General features: G+C 44.1%; 1 long non-coding RNA gene across 1 annotated transcript; it reads right to left on the bottom strand.

Annotated features, from left to right (window-relative positions):
* Positions 1–1,340: 1,340 nt before the first annotated feature.
* Positions 1,341–9,981, bottom strand: LOC118926015 (uncharacterized). The gene is made up of 3 exons (XR_005030285.2): positions 9,524–9,981; positions 7,311–7,431; positions 1,341–1,354 (listed from the first exon to the last, which is right to left on the bottom strand). It is a non-coding gene; the product is annotated as an uncharacterized LOC118926015 (long non-coding RNA).
* Positions 9,982–11,141: the final 1,160 nt, after the last annotated feature.

Here is an 11,141-nt window from a genome sequence, read left to right as displayed (position 1 = left end):
GCTGCCTCACCCAAGGTCATACCACCTCCCAAAGGCATCATGAATCTAATAACAGATCTGTAGAGGTGGAAAAATTTGCTCTTCTTCCCTTCTAGGTTCTTTGGTTGGTCTAATAACTAAATTGACATAAGACAGATTAACAGGAGAAAAACAAATGTAATTCCATGTGCACAGGAGCCTATAAAAATATCAGACCCAAAGGTAGACAATGAAGACCATCTGAGCCGAAGAAAGGGATGGGGCCTAGGGCTTCGAGGTGGGGAAAGGTGGTTCACAGGAAGACGAGAAGAGCAGATGTTTGGTAATCAGCTGTTTGCCCTGCCATGCTGACGGCTTTCAGATTGAAACCAGTCATCTCCAGCTGTGGGGGGGTATTGGGGGGGACTTGGTGAGGGGGGAGCCTGGTAGACGTGGTGTCCTTCATGTGGTTGTAGATTAATGATACCGATAAAAAAAAACGAAAAAAAACGAGTCATCTCCGGTAGTAGCTCTCTTTCTGGTACATGCTCCCTATCTAAATTCTTTTTGGCAGTTAAGGAAGAGATAAATGTTTTTTTCTGAGTCTGCTGGGTGTTCGCCCTCAGCTCAAAATAATCCACATGTCAAAGTGGCACATTTTAGGGGGGCATATTCTGCTCACCTTTGGGTCTAATCTGGGGGTAATAAGGCCTGGACTGTGTCTCATTTTAAGCAACTCTGAAAGACCACCCCAGCTCCAAAGCTTCTTATGTGTTCCAATCATCTATTGCTACAGAACAAACCACACCAAAACTTAGAGCTTTAAAACAACAATTTGTTATTTCTCATGATTCTGTGGGTTGTCAGGACTCAGCTAGATGGTTCGTGGTGTAGCTGAGGTCACTCAGGCAGCTGCCTTCGGCTGGGTGCCTGGTGGGAGCCAGAGCACCCAAGGTGGTCTCTGATCCTCCAGCGTCTCTCTCCACGTTGCCTCATCTAATATGGGCTTCTTGACACGTGGCTGCTGAATTCCAAGGCATGTTCCGAGAGGACAAGCAGAGGCACTTACCAGGATATGCATGCACCATTCTTGCTGCCACATTAGGCAAGCCCTGATGCCACACAAGGATGTGAATACCAGAGGTGAGGCGCACGAGGACACGCATGTAATAATCTCCAGTCTGCCCTTCAGCTCCTAATGGTACAGAGCCACTCGCACAATAGAGTCACCCCTCAAAACAAAAACCAACAAAACTTCCAAAGTATCTTTCCAGTCCTGCATCACTCTGAGGCTTGAGGCCCAGGATCTCACCCCCAAATCAGATCTCGGTGGGATGAAACTCTCCAGGTGTGATCCCTCCAGTGCAGCCCCTCAGATATGGTTCGTGGCCGAGACCTGTGAATCACCGACACCAGTTATCTCCCCAATTCCCACCTGACAAATACTAGTAAGACAGAGACAAGAAACATTCAAAGAGCTGAAGGGAAAAGGAGGCACAAAATAATCCCTAGCCCACAGCTATCACAAAGAAATCTTTCTACATGCTGCTTTAGTTGCATCTCATAACTTTGAGTGTTTTCACTTTATTCAACTAAAATATTTCCTAATTTCATGTGTGATGTTTTAAGATGTTACTCAGAAGTGTATTGCTTAATTCCCCGATAGTTGAGTTGTTTCTAAATATCTTATTGTTATTCATTATTAATCATAATACCTCTGTGATTAATGGTTAATTCAATACCTCAGCTAACATACTCTGGATATTTTCAATCCTTTGACACTTATTGAGACTTGTTTTATGGCCCAGCATATGGTCTGTCTTGGTGAATGTTCTATATGCTTTTTTATACCATCTGAAAATCCCTGTTTTTTACATAAAAGTAGTTCATTGATATTAAATAACTATTAGCATGGTTGGGTTTAAGTCTACCATCTTGGTTTAGTTTTTCTGTCTGTCCTAAATGTTTTTTATTCCTCTGTTCACCCTCTCTCTGCCATATTTTGGGTGAATTTAGTAACATTTACTATGCCATTTACTTCAACTACTAATTTTTTAGCTAAGCTTCTCGGTATTCTTTCTATTTTTTTTTTCTAGAAACAAAAACATACATCTTTAACCTATCCATGCTACTGAACTCAAGCCTGCCTCTCCCCTCCTACCTGTGAACTTTCTGTCACTGACACCATTTCTCCAGTCCTGGAATCTGCTCATTGATGCATTCATCTATCAGATACACAGCTAATGAAGAATCATTATCCAGGATCATGCAGGAAGAGGGTGCCAGGTCTCAAGCAAGGCATAAATAGAAATAAAGTTGGCCTCTTCCACCACCAGAAGTGATGAGGCAATGCAATCATTAACTGTAAGACCAATGTGAGATGATGCTGTCACTGTGGAAAGAAAGGTCACGGTTATAAGGATGAAGCCGAGCACTCTATTCAGGTATCTCCTAAGCAGTCCTGGGCAGCTAGACTAAATGTGAACAAGTCAGCCTTCATGCACAAAATGATTGTTCAGGTATAGCTAAGGTCGTTGAACTGGAAAAGCCAAAAAGATTATGGGGGATGTAGGGCCAATTTTCCACACTGGTGCATCTGAAGATGATCAGGAACATTCTGAAATCCTCACTGCATGAGTCTAGATGGGGAATTTTTGCACAGAAGTGCTTTATATAATTGCAAAGAAGTTCACAACATTAGGGCACTGATTAAAATAAAGTATGGTTAATCATATACATAATACTATATGTATATGGCCCTTTGAAATGACAATGTCAGTCTATAGATGTTGACACGGAGAGAGATGCAGAATATATGGTCCAGTGAAAAAAAGCAGGTATCAGAATACTATCCATTGTGTAATGCCATTTGTCTTGATGTGTCATGGAGTGTGAGATCTATAATAGGAGGCATAGAATAGGGACTGTGTCTCATTTTGAATACTCCTATATTCCAGACATAACAGTGACTTACACAGAGTAGGCTCTCAATAAATATTTGTCGACTATAACAAGTACTTTGTTAAAAACCTGGATGACTAACCCCCTAGTTGCTAATAATAGGAAGCTGGGCAATATTTTTTTCTTTTTTATTGGCCTTATTTTCTTGTTTCTACAACAAACATGCCGAGAAGAGGATCGTAGTGGCTGCCTTCAGAATGACTCTGCAATGAGTACATAAATTCTTCTGCAAGCCAGCACTGAGGGGTTTGCCCCCTGTTGTATCTGTCAGTGGCTGAGGGAGCTGTAGGTCAACAGAGGCTCTACTGAGCTTCTCTGACTGCAGATTGGTCTTCTCAAGATTGCCTCTGAGACAAGTTTGCCTCTGTGTGGCCTTTTTATGTTGATCTGTCCCAGATCCATGCCCAAAGAGAAAAAAAGGGATGAAAACTCGAAATTCTTGGAATTCTTTCTAGAAGATTATGAACTGCATGAGGACGTGAATTTCTGAACCCCATTCCACTCTTCAGAGAATAAAAATGTTTTAAAATAAAGATAATCATTATTGTATCTGGTATCAAGTAAACATCAGATGGAAGAAGAGGAGTTTTGAAAGAATGCAAGTGGATGAAAATTCTTTCCACAACAGTAAGCCAGGGGAGGTGACAAAATTATTATTCTCAAAGACTGAAATGAAAACTTCAAACCTCATAAAATCCCCGAGCTTCCCAGATTAGAGAATGGCCCAGAGTTCAGTATAAGTCCCGGTGAAAATGTAACATTTTAAATATTTTATGTGTCTTTATTTTTAATCTTTTCCTGACTAAAACAAACAAACAAACAAAAAACATTAAAGCTTGCTTACAAAATACACCAATAAAATATATTTTTAAAAAGTCACAGAGGACATTAGGAAGAAGGGAAAATTAGGTTTAGGAGAAATAACGTAAGGCCAGGGGTAAGATTAATACAAAAATGCCTGCCATAAAAGTCCTCTACACTTGCTAGAAATGGGCCACAATTTGACTCTGAGCTTCCTAGCTGTCAGTGCAAAAAAAGAAACAAGATCAGCTGTATTATTCACAACATCCATTACATAAAAACAAATCAGATGCTTAATCTTGGAATTAAACATCTGACCAGAAAGGAATTTCTTCCATATGTTTTCATCCAAAGGGCCTGTGGTATTTAGTTAAAAAGGTCCTAGAAGCATCTTTATAGTAAATAAAACAGAATGCCTTGGTGTTGATGGTCTGCCTTATTTAAGTCAATAGCATGACTTCATGTAGGTGCAAATAAAATAATCCTACCAGGGGTGGAAAGCACATGATCATCCAAGATGTAGTGTTCAATCCCAAAGTAAATGCTAACAAGGACAAGAGCTCTCATGCATGAATGAATGACTGTCATTCAGACACGTCTTTTAACTGTTACTCAATTCAACAAAATATTTGTTAAGAACGAACCAAGGGTGAGTTTGAGGTTTTGGCTCTGATCTGACAAGGACTAGAATATTCTATGTTGGTGATTAAGTGCAGACCCCAGTGTTTGAACAGGCAGCTGAGATGGGAGCAGGGTTTACAACTTCTTCTAAAAGTCAAGAAACCTGAATGGAGCCATTAGGCTCACTGCAGAAAAAAATTTTTTACCCATGTATGGTGACAGATGTAATTATTTTGAAATATATACAAATATCAAATTATTATGTATACCTGAAACTCATATAATGTTACAATTATACCTCAATTAAAAAAAAGAAAAAGAAAATATTGCCCAGCTTCCTATTATTATCAACTAGGGAATTAGTCATCCAGGTCTTTAACAAAGTACTTGTTATAGTCAACAAATACTTACTGAGCCTACTCTGTGTAAATCACTGTTATGTCCTGGAATATAGCAGCATTCAAGAGAATGATGGTAGCGTACCTTCCAGACATGTGCTGTCCCACAGAAGGGGACCAGGCAGGAACCAGACAGGCCATTTTAGTTTCACCCTTACACACAAATGACTAAGAACCACAGGTTCTTAGGCTAGTATTGATGAACTTTTCAGGTACAAGGACCATTTTTAAAGCCCCTTTCTCCAAATGTGTATAAAATTGGAACTTTGGACCTCGTTGATTGAAAAATATGCAAAGTGACAGATTCCCTTTTTTCAAAATTACACATGTACTAAATGCTCCCTGTAGAAAAAAAAATTTTTCTATCCTTGTATGGTGACAGATGTAATTATTTTGTGATACATACAAATATCAAATTATTATGCATACCTGAAACTCATATAATGTTAAAATTATACCTCAATTTAAAAAAAGAAAGAAGGAAAACCCAACCACCTAGAAGCAATAAGTGGAGATAAAAATCACCAACAATTTGGCTGCTCAGCCTCTAGGGCAGGTGAAAGGCAAAGCTCTTATCTATTCCTCTCTACAGAAGCCAAAGGGGAACCAAATATTCTCTCTCCCAGCTTCTTTATAACTAGTACATCATCACCAAATCTAAACTTAACCAGTTGGGTACCCCTATCAAAGACTTTTAATGGTAAAGGAGTGATGCAAAGGCTCTGTGGTCAGTCAGAGAAAACTCACAGCATAATCCTGAGGGGCCAGCAGCAATGATGCCAGGGCCGGTGCTCCGAGTTGACTACTACTGGGGGGATACCACCATGTCAAAATGGTCTCCCTGATTTAAGCAGAAGATCCTAGAGCAACAGAGTCACTTTTCTGATGTGTCACTGAGCAGTCCCTTGAAATAAATGGAGACTGAGTCCCCTTGAAAAAAGACCATGCAATAACATTAAATATATATATTCTGTCTTACTCCTGCATTTCCCACAGAGGATCTTAACATGCATCAGAGAAACTGTGCTCTGGGGAAAGGAATGAGCCAGATCTTCCAGGGGATTTGGGACACTAACTTGAACTAACACTAATCCTTCGGAGACTAGGACACACTCGGTTGGGTGATAAAAGGAGCTTTAACTGGAGTCCTGCTCACAGTAGTACTGGTGGAATCCTGAACCCATTACTCCTCCAGGGCCTGGAAATAGAGTTGGAATGCCCTAACCCTCAGGCGGAAGCCCCACATTGGTTCTGTGATCCAAAAGGTAAGGGCTATTATCATAGAAAGGGGAATCCCTTGGAGCCCTCCTCCCCAACAAATAGCAAATCTAAAGGAAAACTGCAACCTGGGAGGGAGCACAGATTTTAATACTGCTGTGAATGTGTTCAAGGTGTGTGGGGGGTGGGGGGAAGGGGAGCAGTGTTGTCGGCAGGATGGAAGGATGGGCACAGAGGGTTCCTCTCACAAGCCTACATGACTGGCCCATCTGGCCAGTGCAGAAGAAGGGAGTACATCTCCTCCATTTGGCTTCCGGGCACTGTGCTGGATAGACCCTGACCACCTCACTATTTTACAGGTCATCATGCTGGTCCACTGCACTGATGATATCATACCTAGAATTGGTGAGGTACCTGAGATGCTCTGTACATGGGTTCACTGAGTTTTCCCAAATATTGTCAACAATTCATGGAAAGATATTGATTCTTTGGCCTCTCCCTCATGATGACAGAATGGCTGCCACAGCTCAAAATGTCAAATTCACACAACAATGTCCCAAGCAAGAAGGAAGATGACAGGCCAAAAAGGGCTATTCACTTTCCCTAATCAGGGTAGAAAATCTTTCCCAGAAGTCTCTTCAGGGGACTTCCTCTTATGTTAGATTGGCTAGAATTGAGTCACATACCCAACCCAAGACCGATCACTGGCAAAAAGGAACAGGAGTGATTCAATCTCTACTAGTGATCTGCTAGTGATCAAATAGTGATTCAACTCCTGAGGTAGGGCCCATTGCCTTTGTAACAAAATCAGCTTCAGTAAGCCTAGTGGCAATGAGTAGGGTACCAAAAGTGTCTGCCACAGCCAGTACCTCTGTCCTGTCACCATCTAATGTTGAAAATCAATCTAAACTAAGTCGTCAATAAAGTCACAGAAATCATCTTTGCAAGAGAATGATGATAGTGTACCTTCCAGACATGTGCTGTCTAATATGGAAGCCACCAACTACATGTGATTATTTAAATTTAATTTAAAATTAATTAAAAGAAAATAAAATTTTTAATACAGTTCGTTGGTCACATCTGCCACATTTCAAGTGCCCAGCAGCTGCATTTGGCTAGTGGCTACTCTACTGGACAGCACTGACCTAAAACATTTCTGCCACCACACACAGTTCTATTGGCAAGCACTACTTCTCCTGCTGTGTGACTCCCAGTGATCCAGAGGCTTCCCCTACAGCCATGAAATAAGGGTTTCCCTGTCCTCACTCCCCACTCCCCATGCCTTCACCAGGCACAACCTGAGACTGGCGAACTGAGGCTCCTCCAAGCCAGCAGTCACAGAAGCCTTCTTACCTGCTGGGTCATATCCAACACACAGGTCTGTAATGAGACCCCTGTTTTCATGCTCTCATTGAGCCCATCCTGACTTAATCCTTGGTCCATCTCTCTGGGCAGGAGAGGCCATGGCCAGGAGCTGGACAGAGCAAGTAGGGTTATCATAAGATCAACATTTAATGGTCAACTTGTCCTATACCAGGCACCCTGTGATCGGTGATCATGAATTCACCTACGGCCCATGTGCCCAAACACATACCTCTTATATCTTATCAGCAGGGAACTAGGGCTGCAGAAAGTACACAGAATGAGACACACAGGGTTCAGGGCAGGGAGTCTGCAGGAAGCACTGGCCCTCAGGTCCACTCCATGGACACAGCTGACATTGTATTTGATGGTCTATAAAAGGGCGCTCATTCTGAGCTGTGGCTGTGAAATGGGGATGCCTCCTGTGATAACTGCCTTTTCATCCACTCTAACCTCAAGGGGCCTGACAATTAAGGGTGCCAGCTTGGGTGAGGCTCATGCATTCATTCCTGGGGGAGGTAAAGGTCCCATTTAGTTTTTAGAGACCAAAGCCACTTCCTGGCCACTCTAGGCCAGCACCATTCTCCTGCAAGGCTGGATCTTGAGAGACTCATGCTCAAGCTCTAACTTGATCAGGCCAGGCAGATTTTAAAGGAGGCCCAAGTTGAGTGGCTTCAAGGGTACCTGCTTATAGCATAGATCAGCTGCTATTCCCCTTCCTGCCTGCCAGAGCCTCAGATGCAGACAGAGCCTCATGAAATCACCCTGAGGCCACAGCCAGGGCAGCAGGTATAGACACCCTCTCCCGGGTTGCATGCTGAGGCTGTTTTTTGCCAACATTGCACTGGATTGAAGATGCAAGCATGCTGCCCTGCTCAGGTCAGCTGGCCGCCTGCTCCTGGATGCCAAGCAGAACTGGCTGGTGCCCTGCTTTGCACAGATGCTCCTTCAGTCATTACTCCCAGGTCCATGTGCCCCTCAGCGGATGGCGGCGGTGGGCAGGATGGGATAGGATGGTTCAAGCATGGTCTGAGAACAGGTTTCTGCTGATGGAGGACTGCCTCCCTTCCGACTTCCTCAGCCAGGGCAGGGGTGCCCTGGAGGGCTGGCCCACCACTCCCCATCCTGGCCCAGCAAGGGTACAGCAGGTGCTAAAGCCAGGGACTCGGACTCACAGAGTTTCCTCCCAACATTCTTAACAAACCTCCATTAGACCCCTAAAGTTCAGGTACAACCGAGGTGATTGACCCCCATATGAACACCAGCTGCCATGGAGATCTGCCCTCCTCGGCCCTAGCCAGGTAGGTCATGAAGGGGAGAATATGCCACCACGAAATGTGCCACTTTGGCTTGTGGATTATTTCAAGCTGAAGGCAATCAAGATCCAGCCGACTCAGGAAAAGCTTTTCACCTCCCTTAACTTCCTAAGAGAATTCACTTAGGGGCCCTGGCCCAGAAGGACAGCTTCTACCAGAGATCATTTTTTTTACCTGCATCACAGGAGAAACCTCTGATTACCCAACAGCTGCCCTTCGCATCTTCCTGTGAATGGCCCTCCTCGCCCTTGCAGCCCCAGCCCCTAGCCCAGCCCTTGGCTCTGGATGGTATACAAGCCTCAACTGCCCGCTGCCTTTGGGTCTCATGTCTTTGTGGGGCTCCTAAATGTACATAATTACCTTTGTTGATCTCTTATTAAACTGTCATAGGCCAATTTAATTATTAGACTGGCTAAAGAACCTTGACGGGAGAAGGAAAATTTTCCACCCCGGGGATAGTGGTGCCTTTTTGGCCACTGAGCGGCAGGGTGAGCGGCCGCAGCCCCTGTCAGACTTACGCCTCCTCCCACCTCAGCCTCATTCTTCTGTGGGTCCTGGGGGCTCCCCCAATTTCCTTCTCCTCCATGATCTTCCTCACATTTAAGGTCTTTCTCCCTCTCCCTTCCTGGCTCCCCAGGAAGCCCTTAAAGCCTCCTCAGCCCCACCTTCCTTGTACCTCCCAAAACAATTGTCTTCAAGGAGAAAGAAGGATATGAAGAGAAAAACAAGAGGAAGAAAGGGTGATGGGAAAAAGAAGAGGCAAAGGTGTGGACAAGGGAAGGGGAGGGGAAGACATCACGTAAGAAGGAATAAGGAAAGGAGAAAGAAAGTACAAGCAACTCCCAGATTACCCCGTGATTTCCCGTCAGCACCTCTGGCTCACTCTACCTGCCATGCTCGGCTGGAAGCACATTGTTTCAGAAATCCTGGCTTCACTGTACATCTCCTTTGAACACCAGAGAAATATGAAGAAGCCTATTTGTTTTAAGATATATTCTAGGGCGTGAAGAGAGAGGAGGAAGAAATATTCTTGGCCTCCTGCCTTTTTTTTTTTTAAGGTCTTTGCAACTTCTTGTTAATTTAGTACCTGAACCTTTGCCATGCAAATAACACAAGGAAAGATAAACTTCACTGGCCCTGGACTCTGACCTTTGTTTAACACTCACGCCTCTCTGATCCATCCTCCATCCCACTACTGGGAAGTTTGGAACTGTTACCTGGGAATTTAGAGCTAGCGAATAATACCTGGAGAGACAGAGCACGTTGGTTTAGGCAAGCCTTGTCAGAGAGTACAGGAGGACTGCATGGCAGAGATGCTCCATAAACACAGGCTGAGTGATCGAATTCGTGAGATGGTGCTGGGCCCCAACCCTGATTCCAGCCCAGGGCTTTTTGCTCCAAATCTTGGGCTTTTCCCAGCCCAGCCCTGGATCTCCACTCTGAACAAAGATGGTATACAGAGGTAAAAGGTCATATTAACTAGAATCCCAACAAAGATCTGGGGCCCCTCCGCCAAACACTGGCTAAAACAACTGCTGGGTGATCAGCCCTAGGACAAGCCTATGTGTACATCTTTGAATCCCTGCTTCTTGCACACTGTAGAGGCTCAAAAAAGGATTCCTTTATCAAATGGACATTCATCCTCCCAGGGGAGATGTTTCAGCATAATTATAGGGGGCAGGACACAGGGTTACTAGAAGAGCAGATTGGGAATTACATGGAGGAGAGACCTGAGTATTATCATCTTCTTGACCCAAAAGGACCTTTGGTCTATACTGTGTAACAGAGAATGTAAAGAGTCTTGACCAGCACTGTCCAATGCCATAACTACTAACCACATCCAGTTATTTGCATTTAGTTGAAATTAAATAAAATGTAAAATTCAGTTCCTCAGCTGCACCAGCCAGATTTCACATGCTCAATAATTGCCACACATGGTTAGTTGCTACTGCATTGGTACAGATAATATAAAACATTTCCATCACCATAGAATGTTCTGTTGCAAAGCTGCTCTAGATTCTAAAATGAGAGGAAATGCATTCCTGCTTCTGACCTAGACTACTGACCTCCTCTTGTCCCCTTTGCCCCCCAACTAGATCAAAGCACCATCAGCACCTCACATTGGCTCCCCTTGAGTCTCTGCTCCACAGGGAGCAACACCCTCTGCCTTGGGTTTCAGCCCCCCATTCCCCCGGTGCTCTGCAGGTGATAAGTACTTGTTGAAATAATGAGCCCTCAATTAGTTTTTGTACATGCTAAAGGTCCCACATGTGAGTCAAGCGACAGGAGGAACAGAAGAAACCCCGCTTCTCTTCTTTTCTCATCTCCCTAGCCCCTTCTCTGGTGCACCCCCGCCCCCGCCCGCCCCCCAACTCCAAAGCGGCACAGTTAGAGGCAGGCCCTGCCTCCAAAAGTTACAGTCCCCAAACCACAGGGACTCCTCAGAAAGATCTGCTCCAGGTCTCAGACCGATCTAACTTGTGAAGGTGTGTTTGTTCACCTCGTA

This window comes from Manis pentadactyla, chromosome 6 (assembly GCF_030020395.1).
Source record: "Manis pentadactyla isolate mManPen7 chromosome 6, mManPen7.hap1, whole genome shotgun sequence".
NCBI lineage: Eukaryota > Metazoa > Chordata > Mammalia > Pholidota > Manidae > Manis > Manis pentadactyla.
The sequence above is the reverse complement of the archived record's forward strand: the minus strand, read 5'-3'. Positions and strand labels throughout refer to the sequence as shown.